This window comes from Triturus cristatus, chromosome 9 (genome assembly GCF_964204655.1).
Source record: "Triturus cristatus chromosome 9, aTriCri1.1, whole genome shotgun sequence".
NCBI lineage: Eukaryota > Metazoa > Chordata > Amphibia > Caudata > Salamandridae > Triturus > Triturus cristatus.
Genome location: NC_140592.1, coordinates 526,600,456 through 526,619,234, shown reverse-complemented (window position 1 = coordinate 526,619,234; position 18,779 = coordinate 526,600,456). Strand labels below are relative to the sequence as shown.

The following is an 18,779-nucleotide window of genomic DNA, read 5'->3' as shown; positions in this document are numbered from 1 at the left end:
GTGGATTGCCTCACTGGCTCCCACAGAGAACTAGAATTAAAGATCAAGGCCCATTGCTTTGGCATATATTTTTACTGAGGGTCATATTACTCTCTTCCTCCTAGTGCCACTCACCTTGCACCTTATCTACAGACCTCTTTGTTTTAACAGAGAATGCACATAAAAATTCAGCATTCACCATTACATACACACCTACATAACATGCAGGCGACATTCCAGTCTTTCAGGTCTATCCAGTGCATTAAATGGGCCGGTACTGTCTGCTACTGAGTACCGTCAATTTATCATTTTGAGAGGGTAAGTACCTGCACTTCTCAAGAGTGAAGTGATACTCTTAATTGGAGAGTACCGGCACTTCTCAGGAACACGCTGGTACTCTGTTACAGGGTACATGCACTTCTATTTTTCCATTTTAAGCACTGGTTGTATAGAACTACTGAACATTACAGAAACCTTTCCAAGCTTTAGCAGCTCCTTACACATCACTTCACATATGATGGCACCAATCCAGTCCATTAGCAACATCTTAGACCTTTGGCCCAAGCCTGCCCTAGCCATTTCAAAGTAATTTCTGACCCCATTCAATCCAATGCCAAGTTCTTCCCTGGACTAAACAGCACAGGGTGCTGAGTTCTCCCATGCCATCTTAGAGGTAATGCTAATAGATTTCACCTTCCCATATGTTAAAAAAGGATAGCACAGCATTACATAGTCATAGATAAATATTTCACCATTTAGTATTAGAAATACTAAAGTCTAGGGGCAAAAATTGAAAAAAGAGAGTGAGTGATGCCCACCACCTTGACAACAAAGTGTCTCCCACCTTCATGGGCCTGTCAAGGTCAAATTGAGTAATTACTGACTCTTATTTAGTAGTATGCATATTAGCTGCAAACAGTCATAGTGTATCTATGCAAATCTAATCGTTATAAAATGCGGGTAATGATTGTGAGAAGTTGGCCTGATGTATGATGTCACTAGTTATAGTGTACACCTTATATCAGTCCAAATACCCTTATGGTGATTGGTTGTAAAGTCAACCTTATAGACCAGCTATCCTAGTGGTAGCATGGACAAGAGCAGTCTTAGGCTAAACTCTGAATGGCATGTGAAGCCAGCTGTGATACCATATATAATCCCTTGAATACCAAATGAAAGGACACCACAACAGATATATATATAAAATAAAGTGTATTTATTCTAAGCAAACCCTCAGCACTCTTTATGAGTTTAGAGGTAAGTACAACACAGTCTTATTAATGCATACAGTAAGTCACACAGGTAAGTAATACAGTTAGGCCCTAGGGGCCACGCAAACCATATACTAAAGAAGTGGTATAAGAACCACTGTCACGGAAATAGAATAGGCCTAGGCCTAGGGAATCGCTGGGGCTACACTACACTAGCGTTAGTTAGGAAGTGGGAGGCCCACGGGATTCGTGTGCAGAGTGGAAACACTCACGCGTAATGCGTAAAAGTCAATAGCAATGTTACAGTTTAGAAATAGATAGATTTAGGACACTTCCGGAGTAGCTAGGAAGTTGAGACTTGAAAACTAGACACTAGGATAGTCACTATCCTGATGAGCACCGGAGTACCCAAGTTACCTAGCCCACAGGCTGCGGGTGCATAGGGGTGAAGATGCGTCGTTTTCGTCGTCGACTCCTATGGATGCCTGAAGAAAGATGCTGACAGGCAGTCAGTGAAGAGTGTCCGGTGGATCCCAAGGCTGGGATCAAGAAGAGAAGAAACCTGCAAGCAGAGGGGACAGAGTCAAGGTCACTAGCCAGTGACCACGTGGGACCAGGAAGGAACCAGGCGATGTCGTGAAGAGTTGCAGGTGAAGGTGAAGCTTGTCGCTGCAGCCAGGAGGACCAGGAAGCGTCGAGGACGACCAGGACCAGGAGGCGAGCTGTCCCACGAAGGCTCTTGCTGTCGGCGGCGTCGAAGTTGGACTAGGACTCACCAAGCCTTGGCAAGCGGAACCCACGAAGAACAAGGGACTTGCTTCTGGTGCAGACCAGGAAGGTCTGGGGTGCTTCTTCTTTGCAGAGAAGCGGGAGCCAGTCTGGAGGAGCCAAACCAGCGCAGAAGATTTCAGGGAGCGTCGTCACAAAGGCCACTAGCCAGCGGGCAAGCAACCGGACAGACGCGGCAAGCAGGAAAATGCTGAAGGGCCCCACGCAGGACTCGTGGAGTGTGGGGGGCTGGTCTTCGGTGCAGATGGTGCTTGGGGTTGGGGCTTCTCAATCCCCGGTGCACAACTTCGAGGGTACCTCAGAAGCTGCGCTGTAAGTTACTAGCCACTTTTCCCAGGTAGCCGGTCCCACGTCGCTCGTCGCCTCCACGGATCTCAGCTCTGCTGCAGATGTGGATGAGGGTCGGAGAAGTCTGGAAATCAAGGCTCTGGTCGGGCTCTGCAGTCGGTTCTTCGTCGAACGTTTCACAAAGCAAAGGGTAGTCTCTTGATGGTGCCTGTTTGCACAGGGTAGCCACTCCTTGGCTACAAGGGAGATTCTTCAGTCTTCTTCTTTCGTCGAATGTCGAAGGTCCAGAGTTTCTCTTCAGTTTTGCAGGTTCAGGATAATCTAAAGTCTTGAGGCCCAACTCCCACTCTTATACTAATCTGGGGGGCTGGGATACCTGCTAGGTCACGCCTTATGGGTGGGACCTGGGGGGGGGTGGTTACACCCACTTCCCTTTGTCCAGTTTCGCGCCAGAGCTGGGGCTGGAGTGCCCCAGCGCCGGTTTGAACTGGACTATGCAAGGAACACCTTGTGTGCCCCAGGCATGTCTCATTCCTTTCAGCCCACCCTGCCCCAATACACTAAAGGCTGTCTGGGGAGGTGCTAGCACCTCCCCAAGCAGGAAACCTATTGTCCAGGCCTCCCTGGCTGGGATCACTCCCAGCAGCAGGAGGTCAGACTTGTGTCGTGGCAGCAGCATCCATTTTGTGATGCTGAGGCTTTGGTCAGAGGCTAACAGTTGAAGTATGATTTTAACATGTCTTTCCCTCTAGAAGGGGGGAATAATATTCTCATGTCCAGAAATGGCATGGGGGTATTATTCCCGAGTGTTAGACACCTTACACGACATGTTTTGATAAAGCCCAACCATAGTTACCATAACCGTCTAAGATTATAAGGCACTTTAAGAGTATATGGTAGGCTATATCATAGAACAGCTATAAGGACAAGGTTCCGAAAGCTGCAGACAGGCTCAGCTCATGCTAGAGCACCATCTCACATGTTACCAAGCACTCTGCCTCCAGGATTGTCAAGGCCTGCCATAGGAGTGACTGATAGGTACACATGTGTCTATATGTAAGTTAGGTATAGGAATACTACACCTAAGCAAGGGGTGATTACACGACCTTGCCCCAGCTGAGTGATCAGCCAGTTGTGTCAAAATGGAAGGCCAGGCCAGGGGTGGCACAATACATGCTGCAGCCCCTGGTAGGCCTAGGGTACACCTATGCCCTGGGTACCTAGGGTACACTGTACAGGGGCCAATAAGGTGATCCTATCCAAATGGGTTATGCACCTAAAGTACATAGTAGTAATTTAGAGAGAGAACAGCAGGGCTGTGGGTCTGATTAGCAGGCCCACAGCCACATCTAAGTCGTAAACCAGTAAAGCAAAAGCAAAAAGTGGGGGTGAACATAGAAAGCAGACCCTACTCTCCTACACAACCCCCCCCCAAACTTAGGGACATTAAACTAACCTTGACCAGTTGAGTCTTCATGTTCTAAGTGGAAATATCTGGAGAGTCCATCTGCATTGGCATGGTCAGTCCCAGGTCTATGTTCCACTGTGAAGTCCATCCCCTGTAGGGAAATGGACCACCTAAGAAGTTTGGGATTTTCACCCTTCATCTGATTTAGCCACAAGAGGGGCTTATGGTCTGTCTGAATCTTGAAGTGAGTGCCAAACAAGTATGGCCTCAGCTTCTTCAGGGCCCAAACCACAGCAAAGGCCTCCCTCTCAATAGCTGACCAACGTTTCTCTCTAGGGGTCAGCCTTCTACTTATAAAAGCAATGGGCTGGTCTTGACCATCTACATTCAGTTGTGAAAGAACAGCTCCCACACCTAACTCAGAAGCATCTGTCTGGACAATGAACTCTTTGGAGTAGTCTGGACTTTTCAGAATAGGTGCACTGCACATGGCCTGCTTCAGGTCATCAAATGCTTTTTGACAGCTTGCTGTCCACTGAACTTTCTTTGGCATCTTCTTGGAGGTCAAGTCATTAAGTGGGGTCACTATGGACCCATAGTTCTTAACAAACTTTCTGTAGTACCCAGACAGGCCCAAGAAAGCTCTGACCTGAGTCTGGGTAGTTGGAGGAGCCCAGTCCTTTATGGTCTGGATCTTGCTCTCCAGTAATTGAACCTGACCCCCACCAACTAGGTGGCCCAGGTATACAACCTTGCTCTGCCCTATCTGGCACTTAGTGGCCTTGATAGTGAGGCCTGCCTTTTGCAGGGCCTCTAAAACATTCCTCAGGTGGACCAGGTGATCCTCCCAGGTGGAGCTAAAGACAGCAATATCATCAAGATAAGCTGCACAATAATCATCCAACCCAGTAAGGACTTGATTCACCAGCCTTTGGAACGTGGCAGGTGCATTCTTCAAACCAAAGTGCATTACCACAAATTGATAATGTCCTCCTGGGGTCGAGAAAGCAGTTTTGGCCTTTGCACTCTCAGCTAGTCTGATTTGCCAGTAGCCTGCTGTTAGGTCAAATGTGCTCAAAAACTTAGCAGCTGCCAGTCTGTCAATGAGCTCATCTGCCCTAGGTATTGGGTGGGCATCTGTCCTAGTGACAGCATTGAGACCTCTGTAATCCACGCAAAACCTCATCTCTCTCTTACCATCTTGGGTGTGAGGTTTTGGCACAAGGACTACAGGACTAGCCCAAGGGCTCTCTGAAGGTTCAATGACTCCCAGCTCCAACATCTTTTGTACCTCAACTTTTATGCAGTCCCTGACATGGTCAGGTTGCCTGTAGATTTTACTCTTCACAGGCAGACTGTCACCAGTGTCCACCTCATGGGTGCACCAGTTTGTCTGACTTGGGGTCAGAGAGAACATATGTCTGTAGGCCTGCAGAACTTGTCTGCAGTCCTGTTGCTGATGGACAGTGAGGCTGCCAGAAAAGACCACACCATCAACTGAGCCATCATCAGGGTTCTGAGTCAACAGGACTGGGAGAGGGTCACTCTCTTCCTCCTGCCCCTCATCTGTAGCCATGAGTAGCCCCATGTCTGCCCTGTCAACATATGCCTTCAATCTGTTGACATGAAGCACCCTGTGGGGGCTTCTGGGAGTCCCAAGGTCCACCAAGTAGGTGACTTCTCCCTTTTTCTCAACAATAGTGTGGGGTCCAGACCATTTGTCTTGGAGGGCTGCTGGGGCCACTGGCTCCAACACCCACACTTTCTGTCCTGGCTGGTAAACAGTCAGTACAGCCTTTTGGTCATGCCAAGCTTTTTGGAGTTCTTGGCTTGCCTCAAGGTTTTTAGAAGCCTTCTTCATATACTCTGCCATCCTGGAGCGGAGACCAAGTACATAATCCACTATGTCTAGTTTGGGTTGTCTGAGAGGTCTCTCCCATCCTTCCTTCACCAAACACAGGGGTCCTCTTACAGGATGCCCAAACAAAAGCTCAAAAGGGCTGTAGCCAACCCCCTTTTGTGGGACCTCTCTGTAAGCAAACAGAAGGCAGGGTAAAAGGATGTCCCATCTTCGCCTAAGCTTGTCTGGTAATCCTTTTATCATTCCCTTTAGGGTCTTGTTGAATCTCTCAACAAGCCCATTGCACTGTGGGTGATAGGGTGTGGTGAACTTATAGTTAACACCACACTCCTTCCACATTGCAGTCAAGTATCCTGACATAAAGTTGGCACCTCTGTCAGAAATGACCTCCTTTGGAAAGCCCACTCTGGAGAACACTCCAAGCAGGGCCCTTGCCACAACAGGAGCTGTTGTGGTCCTCAGGGGAATTGCTTCTGGGTACCTGGTGGCATGGTCCACTATCACCAGTATGAATCTGTGCCCAGATGCTGTTTGTGGGTCCATTGGTCCTACAATATCTATGCCCACTCTTTCAAAGGGGACCCCCACCACAGGTAGTGGTATGAGGGGGGCCTTTGTGGTGCCACCTGATTTGCCACTGGCTTGGCAGGTGACACAGGAGCGACAAAACTCCTTAGTATCTTCTGACATATGGGGCCAGTGAAAGTGAGGGACAAGCCTGTCCCAAGTCTTGTTCTGGCCTAAATGTCCTGCAAGGGGAATATCATGGGCCAAGGTTAGAAGGAAGCCTCTGAACTTCAGTGGTATGACCAACCTCCTGGATGCACCAGGCTTGGGGTCTCTAGCCTCTGAGTACAGTAGCCCTTCATCCCAATACACTCTATGGGTACCTTGAGCATTCCCTGCAGCCTCAGCAGCAGCCAGCTGTCTGAGGGGTTCAAGAGAGGGGCAGTCTAATTGAGCCTGCCTCAGATCTGCCCTTGAAGGTCCCCCTGTCCCAAGAAACTCAACCTGATCAGGTTCAAGTTCTTCTAGGACAGTTCCTTCAGGGCTCTCAGAATCATCCTCCTGGGAGGGCTGATCCATCACCTGAGGCAGGGGGGAAGGCACAGCCTTAACCCTACTGCTCTTTCTCTTGGATTGTGACTGGTCCATAGTCTCAGGATCCAGCACTTGTTCAGTGTTGCACTTTTTGGCCTGTGACCTGGTCACAGCAAGGACATGTGCATCTATCCCCAGCATTTCTGCATGGGTCCTATACTCCACTTCAGACCAAACTGAAGTTTCAAGATCATTGCCCAGTAAACACTCTACAGGAAGGTCTGAACTAACAACAACTTTCTTGAGGCCAGTTACCCCTCCCCAGGAGAAGTTAACAATAGCCACACTATGGGAGGTAGTGGCATTGCTAGCGTTGGTCACTAGGTAATTCTCACCTAGTATGATCTGTCCAGGGTCCACAAAAGCAGGTGTCACCATTGTGACACTAGCCCCAGTGTCCCTGTAGGCCTGAGCCATTCTTTGGTTGATAAAAGGTGTCTGTCTGTACTTGCCCAGGTTACTGGGGCCTACAGTAGAGGACAAAGCTAAGTCCCCATCACAGATCAGGACAGCCTGAGTAGGTACTCTGACTAGGCCAGAATCCTCCTCAGTTCCCAGGGTTAACCCTACTACACCCTTTTGCTGGGAACCACCACTTACAGCTGAACTAGGGGGTACAGTTGCCTTAGGGGCAATGGTGGCTGGGGGCTTATCCTTTTTGGTGCACTCACTAAACCAATGTGAGGTAGACTTACAATAGTTGCACCATGGTTTCTTTTGGCCTTCTTTCTTCTTATCCTTTTTGGAACCACCCTCCCCCTGAGCCTTTTGGGGGCCTGGTGAAGACTTCTGGTCTTTTTGTTTCTGATCATTACCCTTCTGGTCTGCCTTTTTCTGATCACCGCCCTGGTTCTGGTTTTTCTGCTTAACTCTAGTCCTGACCCATCTATCTGCCTTCTTTCCCAATTCTTGGGGAGAAGTCAGATCAGAATCAATCAGGTGTTGATGCAATAGCTGGTTTTGACAGTTGTTAAGTATTTGTTCTCTCATGATCAAATTATACAATCCTGTATAGTCCTTAACCTTACTTCCCAATAGCCAGCCTTCCAGAGCCTTAGTGGCACAATCTACAAAGTCAGTCCAGTCCTGAGTCTGTGTCTTCTGGGTATCCCTGAACAACAATCTGTATTGTTCAGTGGTTAGGCCAAACCCATCAATCAGAGCACTCTTCAGGACAGTGTAATTATCTGCATCCTCATCACTAACTGTGAGGAGCTTGTCTCTTCCTTTCTCAGAGAAGGAGAGCCACAAGATAGCTGCCCACTGACTTTGGGGTACCTGCTGTACTTTGCAAGCTCTCTCCAAAGCAGTTATCCATTTGTGGATGTCATCCCCACACTTGTAGGGAGGGACAATCTTGCTCAGGTTTCTATTATCATAGTGCCTGTCTCTATCTCTAGGAATGTTGCTGCCACCAGTGGGTTCTAACCCACTTAACTTTTGTTCTCTAGCCAGAGCAAGCTTTTCTTTGGCAAGGGCAAGTTCTTCCCTCTGAATCCTCAGATTAGCCTCCCTCATTCTGGCTGCATGCTCCTTTCTCTCAGGTGAAGTCATTCCCCTGTGAGAGGAAGCATTAGAGATGTTAGAGACATGGGAGTGGATGGATTCCCTTGAAGGGGATCTGTCCCTCCTGTTTCTCTGTGAATGTCTACTTGTGGGTCTGTATGGGGGGACCCCATGCAAACTCCCATGTAAACTTAAGTTAGCCTGGCTAAGTCTCTTTACTTGGCTCTGGCTGTCTACCTCCCCATCTGAAGCCCCATCTGACTCCTCTGTGGTGGGTAGACCCTCCTCTGTGCCTAGGGCACCTTCCTGAGATGCCCTCTGAGCATCATACTCCTCTAGGAGTTGTCTTAACTGAAGGAGGGTAGGGTTTGCACCCTGTTTTATTCCTCTGGAGGTACACAATTGTCTCATCTCCTGGAATGTTAAGGTATCATACCCAGAGGGGGTCTTCTGCAGACCTGCCCCTCCTGAGAGAGCATCTACTTGATCTCCTCCCAGAGGCATGATCTAGTGAGGGTGTGGTGTGTGCACCTACCTACACTAGTTGTATCTACTAAACCTTTCTAGTAGTTGTAGTCAGGGTGTGTTATTCCCTTCAACCTACAACTACAAAGTCCAGTAGGACTTAAGTATAATAATCTATGTTATATGTACCTAGACAATATCTGTGTGATCTTTCAATTTAGTATCTCAAGATTACAATGGTATTACAACAGCAAGCTCAGATCCCAACCGCTGCTCACCAATGTGAGAAGTTGGCCTGATGTATGATGTCACTAGTTATAGTGTACACCTTATATCAGTCCAAATACCCTTATGGTGATTGGTTGTAAAGTCAACCTTATAGACCAGCTATCCTAGTGGTAGCATGGACAAGAGCAGTCTTAGGCTAAACTCTGAATGGCATGTGAAGCCAGCTGTGATACCATATATAATCCCTTGAATACCAAATGAAAGGACACCACAACAGATATATATATAAAATAAAGTGTATTTATTCTAAGCAAACCCTCAGCACTCTTTATGAGTTTAGAGGTAAGTACAACACAGTCTTATTAATGCATACAGTAAGTCACACAGGTAAGTAATACAGTTAGGCCCTAGGGGCCACGCAAACCATATACTAAAGAAGTGGTATAAGAACCACTGTCACGGAAATAGAATAGGCCTAGGCCTAGGGAATCGCTGGGGCTACACTACACTAGCGTTAGTTAGGAAGTGGGAGGCCCACGGGATTCGTGTGCAGAGTGGAAACACTCACGCGTAATGCGTAAAAGTCAATAGCAATGTTACAGTTTAGAAATAGATAGATTTAGGACACTTCCGGAGTAGCTAGGAAGTTGAGACTTGAAAACTAGACACTAGGATAGTCACTATCCTGATGAGCACCGGAGTACCCAAGTTACCTAGCCCACAGGCTGCGGGTGCATAGGGGTGAAGATGCGTCGTTTTCGTCGTCGACTCCTATGGATGCCTGAAGAAAGATGCTGACAGGCAGTCAGTGAAGAGTGTCCGGTGGATCCCAAGGCTGGGATCAAGAAGAGAAGAAACCTGCAAGCAGAGGGGACAGAGTCAAGGTCACTAGCCAGTGACCACGTGGGACCAGGAAGGAACCAGGCGATGTCGTGAAGAGTTGCAGGTGAAGGTGAAGCTTGTCGCTGCAGCCAGGAGGACCAGGAAGCGTCGAGGACGACCAGGACCAGGAGGCGAGCTGTCCCACGAAGGCTCTTGCTGTCGGCGGCGTCGAAGTTGGACTAGGACTCACCAAGCCTTGGCAAGCGGAACCCACGAAGAACAAGGGACTTGCTTCTGGTGCAGACCAGGAAGGTCTGGGGTGCTTCTTCTTTGCAGAGAAGCGGGAGCCAGTCTGGAGGAGCCAAACCAGCGCAGAAGATTTCAGGGAGCGTCGTCACAAAGGCCACTAGCCAGCGGGCAAGCAACCGGACAGACGCGGCAAGCAGGAAAATGCTGAAGGGCCCCACGCAGGACTCGTGGAGTGTGGGGGGCTGGTCTTCGGTGCAGATGGTGCTTGGGGTTGGGGCTTCTCAATCCCCGGTGCACAACTTCGAGGGTACCTCAGAAGCTGCGCTGTAAGTTACTAGCCACTTTTCCCAGGTAGCCGGTCCCACGTCGCTCGTCGCCTCCACGGATCTCAGCTCTGCTGCAGATGTGGATGAGGGTCGGAGAAGTCTGGAAATCAAGGCTCTGGTCGGGCTCTGCAGTCGGTTCTTCGTCGAACGTTTCACAAAGCAAAGGGTAGTCTCTTGATGGTGCCTGTTTGCACAGGGTAGCCACTCCTTGGCTACAAGGGAGATTCTTCAGTCTTCTTCTTTCGTCGAATGTCGAAGGTCCAGAGTTTCTCTTCAGTTTTGCAGGTTCAGGATAATCTAAAGTCTTGAGGCCCAACTCCCACTCTTATACTAATCTGGGGGGCTGGGATACCTGCTAGGTCACGCCTTATGGGTGGGACCTGGGAGGGGGTGGTTACACCCACTTCCCTTTGTCCAGTTTCGCGCCAGAGCTGGGGCTGGAGTGCCCCAGCGCCGGTTTGAACTGGACTATGCAAGGAACACCTTGTGTGCCCCAGGCATGTCTCATTCCTTTCAGCCCACCCTGCCCCAATACACTAAAGGCTGTCTGGGGAGGTGCTAGCACCTCCCCAAGCAGGAAACCTATTGTCCAGGCCTCCCTGGCTGGGATCACTCCCAGCAGCAGGAGGTCAGACTTGTGTCGTGGCAGCAGCATCCATTTTGTGATGCTGAGGCTTTGGTCAGAGGCTAACAGTTGAAGTATGATTTTAACATGTCTTTCCCTCTAGAAGGGGGGAATAATATTCTCATGTCCAGAAATGGCATGGGGGTATTATTCCCGAGTGTTAGACACCTTACACGACATGTTTTGATAAAGCCCAACCATAGTTACCATAACCGTCTAAGATTATAAGGCACTTTAAGAGTATATGGTAGGCTATATCATAGAACAGCTATAAGGACAAGGTTCCGAAAGCTGCAGACAGGCTCAGCTCATGCTAGAGCACCATCTCACATGTTACCAAGCACTCTGCCTCCAGGATTGTCAAGGCCTGCCATAGGAGTGACTGATAGGTACACATGTGTCTATATGTAAGTTAGGTATAGGAATACTACACCTAAGCAAGGGGTGATTACACGACCTTGCCCCAGCTGAGTGATCAGCCAGTTGTGTCAAAATGGAAGGCCAGGCCAGGGGTGGCACAATACATGCTGCAGCCCCTGGTAGGCCTAGGGTACACCTATGCCCTGGGTACCTAGGGTACACTGTACAGGGGCCAATAAGGTGATCCTATCCAAATGGGTTATGCACCTAAAGTACATAGTAGTAATTTAGAGAGAGAACAGCAGGGCTGTGGGTCTGATTAGCAGGCCCACAGCCACATCTAAGTCGTAAACCAGTAAAGCAAAAGCAAAAAGTGGGGGTGAACATAGAAAGCAGACCCTACTCTCCTACAATGATGTCCACAACGTAGTGTCTTTTTTACAGTACACAATAGGTAGAGACAGTGTTACAGATGTTTTGCAATTCTTCAGTGCTACATATGATCAGTAATGAAAAGTTCTTAGCCATAGAGTAATTGCACATATGTTCTTATGGTTCCCTTGTTGCAAGACAAAGCTTTTTCAGTTTGTATGTACACTTTGTAGAACCAATGATTCTCTACTGTGTTTGTTTGTAACTATTCATTAGGATGATGGAAACGTTCATGAAAGGATGCAGATAGCTGTCTAGAAGCCTGGAAAAAGTATCAGTACAATGTCAACGGCTACCACAGTGTTCCTGGGAAACAAAGCCAACTATGGGATCTCATCTGAGATCACTTAAATTGCAACCAGGGATGCACAATTTATAAATGCAATGCGTAATCCGGGTTACAAATTGCATAACATTAATAAATGTAACATATAATGAGCTATCTATCTTAATATGACATCAAATGCTACAAATAGTTTCTTATATTCCCTATTGTTATGTACCATAACTTAATCCTCTGCGTTAATTTCATTCTCTGTTGAGTAATGATCATTTGTTATGCAGATAAAAGGCTTTTTTATAAAGTGCAATAGCTTGTTATGGTCCACGAATAGTCATTAGAATTCAGAAAAGCGCTCACTTAGTGCTAAGGTCACTCTACCATTGCACGGATAAAGAGAGGTAGGAGGGACTGATAACAGATTAATTCATATCCAAGATTGATGGTTAGCTTAACAAAGATAGTTTATCTTGTAGACCTAGTGTAGTCCCTCATCTTAATTTAGGCAATCTGATTGTACAGTAGATAGGGAAATAATCAGATGTGACCCCCATCTGTCTCATCTTCTGTTCTGTACTCTCACCTATTAGGGTTTTATGCTGATGATAGATGCCTACACATTTCAGTTCTTTGTAGTGAGAATTATGACATTGCTTAAAATGGGCTGTCACTGGTTATTTTTCCTTTCATGAGGGTCCACATATGTTTTATAGTTTTAAAGCCCTCCGTACGACTCTGATCCGGAGGGCTTTCCGAGTGACAAAGTGCTCCAGGAGTCCGAATGAGCGAGTACGATGCAGCCATATGCTTACAGACTCGGTTCGCTCAGACTCCCATTGAACGCTATGGGAGCCTGTGTACAGACACATACACATGCTCCCATAGCAAAAAGGGGTGGGGAAAAGTGTACACCCTGTGGCGGGCATACCATGGTGCACACCACACTGTGTATGTCTGGATTGAGGGGGCCAATGGGCACACCCCCATGAACGAGTCGGAGGGTCCAGGGTGAAGGGGGGCCTGCTACGGCCCCCCAAATTACGATTCCCATGGCGGTTTCGTCTCACCGAGACCAAGGCGAAGCGGCTTTCCAAATCATGCATCGTACTCGCTCGGTCGGAATTTGGCTCCATTGCACTGCATGATTCGGCTACGAACGAGTCGTATGAACAGGTTCGGGTCCCGGAAAAAATTCGGTCAACGAGTACGCAATCTTTGCATGGTACTTGGTTGTTCGGACCTGTGTACGATTCGGTCAGAAACGAGGGCTACGATTCAGATCTGGGAAAGCGAAATCCGATTCAGAGGCCTTCCGAACGACATCGGAATTGGTCCCTTAGGTGTGTAATTGTACTTCCTATATACATAAGATCACACAGATAAAATAATATGTATAGATGGCAAAAGTAAGTTTACGATTTATGAAGGACCTGTTAAAAAATTCCATACTGTGCATTATCCTGATTTTATGTCATCTGTTAATTGATAGTTCTCAGATACTGCGCCCTCCAAATTTAATACATCCTATTAGTATCAACAAGGTTTTTTGTTTGTTTTCCAAAGTGTTTTTCAGGAGTATAGAGACTCCTGGTCAGTGTATCTCTAAGATTTTCTGTTCTTAAGAATGTTAAATCAGGAACTGCAAAAAAAATGTTTCTTACAATGTTATTCACTAGTAAAAGATGCCATTTCTAAAATAATTTTGAGTCATTTTCTGCTTTGTTTCCATTACTGTGCTAATAATCTGATAGTTATATTAGATTGTGGACTTCTGGGTCCACTTGTAGAGGTGTTATATCTAAATAGGTCTAATGTAGTCTTTGAGTCAGCTTTCCTTCTTGCCTCGTTAAGGCATCTTTCAGAGTAACTACTTTGTTCAAAACAAGATACCATTTCCTATGCTATTCCCATATATTTGAACAATTTCTCTTGCTCCTAATTAGTTCAGCATAATGGATCACATTGATAGTACTGTGAGTGTGGCAAATATGTCTCCCAAAACCGAATTGGAGGCAGTGTCTGTTTTTAAAAATGACATAGAAAAATGTTGATTGACATCAGAGATCCGTAAATCCCAAAACACTAGTGTTGTTTGAAATTGTATCAGTAAAATGAAGTCCCAAAGGTTATGATTTAAAATATTGATGTATTTTAAAAGTAATATTTTACTGACCCTCCATATAATGAGGAGATCATTGATATATCTGATCCATGTTTGGATACAATCATTGTATTTTTGTAATCCTGGGGACCATGCATGAGTAAGTTTGAAACTCCATCATCAGGATGGTATATTTTGTAGTAATTGATTTGCCCATTGTAGTGCCCTTGTGTTGTATATAATGCTGTCCTTCAAATACAATATATTTCTTTCCTATAAATTTAGCGAGTTCATTCAGTATCTTGGCATTTAAAAAAAGTGACCTGGGGCAGTGTTTTTGAAACTATTGAAGGGGAGTAATGGCACCTTTGTTGTTGTGTCTAAGCAACACTTATCAGGAGTTACTAATAATCAATTGTTCTCCATCGGTAAACCTTTCAACTTCTGTGCTACATCTCCAATATCTTCTAAAACAATTTAATCCCTGTGACATAGGGAACTAAGAACATAGCAAGATATTCAGAAATGTTTTATGTAAAACTTACAATTCCGCTAACAAAGAATGACTGTATGAGATATTTTTAATGGGAAGTATGATAGTTTTCGTATGTTTTACTATGTTCGCCCTTACCTAGTGCCTAGTGCCTTTATAGGTTGCAGGACGCTCTATAAATTGAAATAACAACACTACACGGTAACATGCAAAGGGGTGATGTCAGAGATTTATCTGTTTTGGGAGGGAATAATAATACTTGTATCATCCACTTGCAAACTCTTAAGGAACATAGACAGTCTCCTCTGATGGTATGCTTGAATTGTGTATATTGTTGCTAAAGAAGAATCAGTAACTATGCAGTACATTCATGCCAGACTGATTATTCTTCACTTAGGTACCAAAAGAGGACTTCATCTAACGTCAGTTTTATGTGTACCGTGTTTTATTACCTATTTCTCAATGGAAAAGTGCACATTTAGAGCAGACACAGATCAGTTAAGCCCAATGGTAAAACCTCCATCGTAAGAAGAATTGACAAATCAGATTCTATGTCAGGACCAGAGGCTTCGGAGTATGCTATCCTTTCTTTGCTTTATTTAACAGCAGCCATTTTCAAAACTTCATAAACAGACCACATTTCCCAAACACCCTCGGGAACATGCTGGTCAAAAGAAAACAAACAAGGGACAACATATCCCCAAGTCCATGAGCCAACCACGGCACTGAATGTCCGATATAGTCTCTCCTCGAAGTCACTGCCCATCCTCTTTCTTTGCTGCTCGCAGCCCTCAGAATTTTCTGTTACCCTTATTGTGGCCAAAGTGTGCTTGACAGTTATAACGCAATTGTGGGCCGGTTTCGAGCTCCCGCGACCTCGTTTCATGTTTGTGCGTTCCCATTCTATTTTGTGCCTCAATACTCTGTTTACTGTTTACTGAATGAGAAATGTTTTTTCCCCTGATTGAGAGGCCCAACGCTTTCCAGTTACTTGGAGAATGAGGAGAATGTGAGGTTCTCTCCGCGTGTCGATGGCTTCTCTGCGCGGTCACGCGGGGGTTTTCTTTTGCGTGCTGTTGCTCCGGTGGTTTTGCCGTCCTCCAAGCACTGGCTCGTGGGCTCCGTGGGGGAGCATACCTGACGCCGAGTACACCTGCTGAAGGGTGCGGACAGCCTCAGGCCGCCAGAGGGCGCTGTGAGACACGCTTTGCGCGCCGTCTCGTTAGCATCGGGCGCTCAGTTGAAAATTACCGTTAGTCGGATTTTTTTTCACTACGCGCCCTTTGCTTGTGTCCTGCTCCCTGGAGAGCTACCACCGGCCTTGGGTCTGTATTTGTAGTGGGTGGCTCTTGACATTCAGGTTGAAAACCTGAGTCGGTGTTTGTGGTTTAATTGCTGACGCCCTTTGGGTGTAATTGTCTCATCACGCCAGCAGCAGGTTAAAGCAAGACCTGCAGAGACACGCTCCCAGGGTTTTTTCTTGGGCTCGAGTTTTAGGTGTGTGTAGGTAGTGTCCCTGAAGGGTGGGTACCCCCCCATACTTACCAAATTTGGACTCTGCCCTGTCCAATTAGCTGGTCCCCAGCACTTAACACGCAGTCCCTCGGGCTGTGGAGGCAATAGATTTGGTGTCACGTTTGTGTTAAGTTTAAGAGCACACTGCTTACACGTGTGGGCATGTCTAACCAGGCCGACATGCAGTGGGAGGAGGATCCCCTAGCCCAACTGCCCTGGGATGATGAGTTTTATGATGCAGTGGATGCGTCCATCTACCAGGCAGTTGAGGAAGTTAAGGCTCCTATGGAGGAGCGTTTGCCCCTGAAACTGGAGCAGTTGTGTTCTCGGTGGCCCCCAGTAGCGCCCACTGATCCAGCTACATCCCAGGGTGTAGTGCCTACTACCCCAGCCGCTCCCAAGGGTGCGCAAGAAGCTGAACCTGTTCCCACGAAACATCCCAGGGTGGATGGAGTAGACCAGGACGCTTTCGAGCGGTTGCGTGAGGCTTTTCTGGCACACAGCCTGCCTGTGGTTACTCCAGTAAACAGTACACATTCCCGACCCTTCCTGTCCCGCTTAGCCTGTCCCAAGGATATGACACCCAAGCAGACACAGACGAGGAGCCTGAAACGTCTAGACCGTGGCGCCCGTCAGCGGGTGCGGGACCCTCAGAGCCTCAGGGGGCAGGGAATGAGTCGGACATGTTGGATCCATAACTCATGCATCCCAGGTCCTCAGAATGGACCCCCTTCACAAAGGTGGCAAGCTACGTGGTGGGCAGGATCCGGATGCCCATGGGGTAGGACGCTGGTAGCTGGCTCCGGTCAGAGTGTCCTGTCCCTCTTTGGATGGCAAAGTTGCACGGACACCGGAGTTAGACCCCAGGATGGCAACTGTTTTAGCCAAATTCATTAAAGATCCAAAGAAAGGGATAGACAGATCTTGGAGGGCATGCCAAGAAAAATTGTTGGACACCTTAGGACCTCTAACCATGATCTTACATATGGCGGGAGGCGCTTAATCGTCTGGCGCCCTTATCTCAGCAGAGGCCCTCTCTGGATGGGCTCAGCGGGCCGTGGTCTTCCTTGGCAATGCGAATTGTGCGCTCTCAACAGAGCGACGGAGGTCCTTTTTAATAAAAGTGGATCCAAAGCTTGGGGATTTATCGGATTCAGAAGCTGGAGCGGTGGCCCAAGGAGGTCTGTTCAGAGAACCCTTTATAAAGGAACTGGGCAAGTTCGTGAACACATTCACGTCACTGGGCAAAGCCCTGACATCTATAAGAAAGTTTTTTTTCTTCCTGGGTTTTCCGGGGGGCCGGATAAGGCAGGGGCCGCTTGACCGGCCAAGCCCCCCAGAACTCCAGGGGGCAACGCCCCAGGCAAGGGCAGTACCAGAACCAGCAAAGGTACAATAATTTCTACCCTTCCCGAGGACGTCGTGCCAGAGGACGTGGCTTCAGAGGATGGGACAACTCCTCTTCCGCCGGTAAGTGTTACTTCAGAGGCCTTGGTGCGTGTGGGTGGCCGATTGGCTGGTTTTGTGCGCCAGTGGGAAAAAGTCACGGCAGATGCTAGGGTGTTACAAACGGTTCAAGAGTTTCATGTAGAGTTCTGCGGCGATCCCAGACACTTGGTTCCACCTCGAACTATCCAGTTTTCCCGCCCAGAGGTAGCTTTGATAGACGCAGAAGTGGTCGCACTGTTAGACAAAGGGGCCATTTACCGAACCTGTGGCTCCTTGCTACATTAAAACATGGATACTTTCAATTGACTCTCTGGCTCTCAATGTTCCTTGCCAAGGTCCTTTTCTCAGTCTCTCTCTCCCTAGCACTAGTACAGTGTTGCATGATGCATCTATGCTCGAGCGAACAAACCATGTGAATGTACCTGTGAAGAAAATGGAAAACACTATTTTTTGCAGAAAGAAATACAGGCCTAGTCAGGATAAGGTAACATATTAAATCAATGGTGCACATTTAATATGCATGTGCCCATTTAACCACAAATGAATGAAACTGTCAGTACATTAGATTCATGTTAAGTTTCATAAAGCTATAATAACTTTGAGCACACATCTCTAAATGTGACTAAGAACTATATTATAGATGCACATATGAAACATTAGTGCACACACTACATAAAACCTTTTTGTTTCTAGAGTAAATACATTTTAACAATGAGAGGATGGTTTTATTCAATCACCTAAACAATAAATGTTGTTTAATACAGTTAGGACACACAGTGTATATGAGTTTCTAATTCTACAGTGAAATCACTTCAGTAAAATACATCAAAAGGTTTCACTTTACATTAATAACGTTAGGGCACACTGAATATGCAGTGCACATATGTATTATGTATTTGTGACATGTAAGGGTGGAGCCAAAATTACGCTACTCCAGGCATTTTTGCTGTTGTACCACATGAGACTGGTGGTAATTTTGTAACTGTGCCCTCCTTTTCTGCGTCTGAGCTGACAGTGTCCGAGTTGAGCAGTTGTGGTCCCCGCCGGGTGCTGGTCAGCGATTGTTTCCTCCAATCACATCATGGACTCTTGTGGTGCGGCCAGATATCTATCATCACTAAACATGGCTATCCTCGTCGCCAATGTGATGGGGAGCAGAGTGACAAAACAGCCAAATAAAGAGGACAGCTACACAGTGTCAAGGAGAGGCACACGAGTGGTTCGTGGACTGCCCCTGTCAGATCTTTACGTATCCTCTGACACTGCTTCCGGCACAGTCTCTGCCTCATCT

General features: G+C 47.1%; 1 protein-coding gene across 2 annotated transcripts in view; it reads left to right on the top strand.

Annotated features, from left to right (window-relative positions):
- Nucleotides 1-18,779, top strand: part of LOC146798240 (sulfotransferase 6B1-like) — a 464,989-nt gene that overhangs the window by 184,288 nt on the left and 261,922 nt on the right. The gene's annotated exons all lie outside the window — the stretch shown is intronic.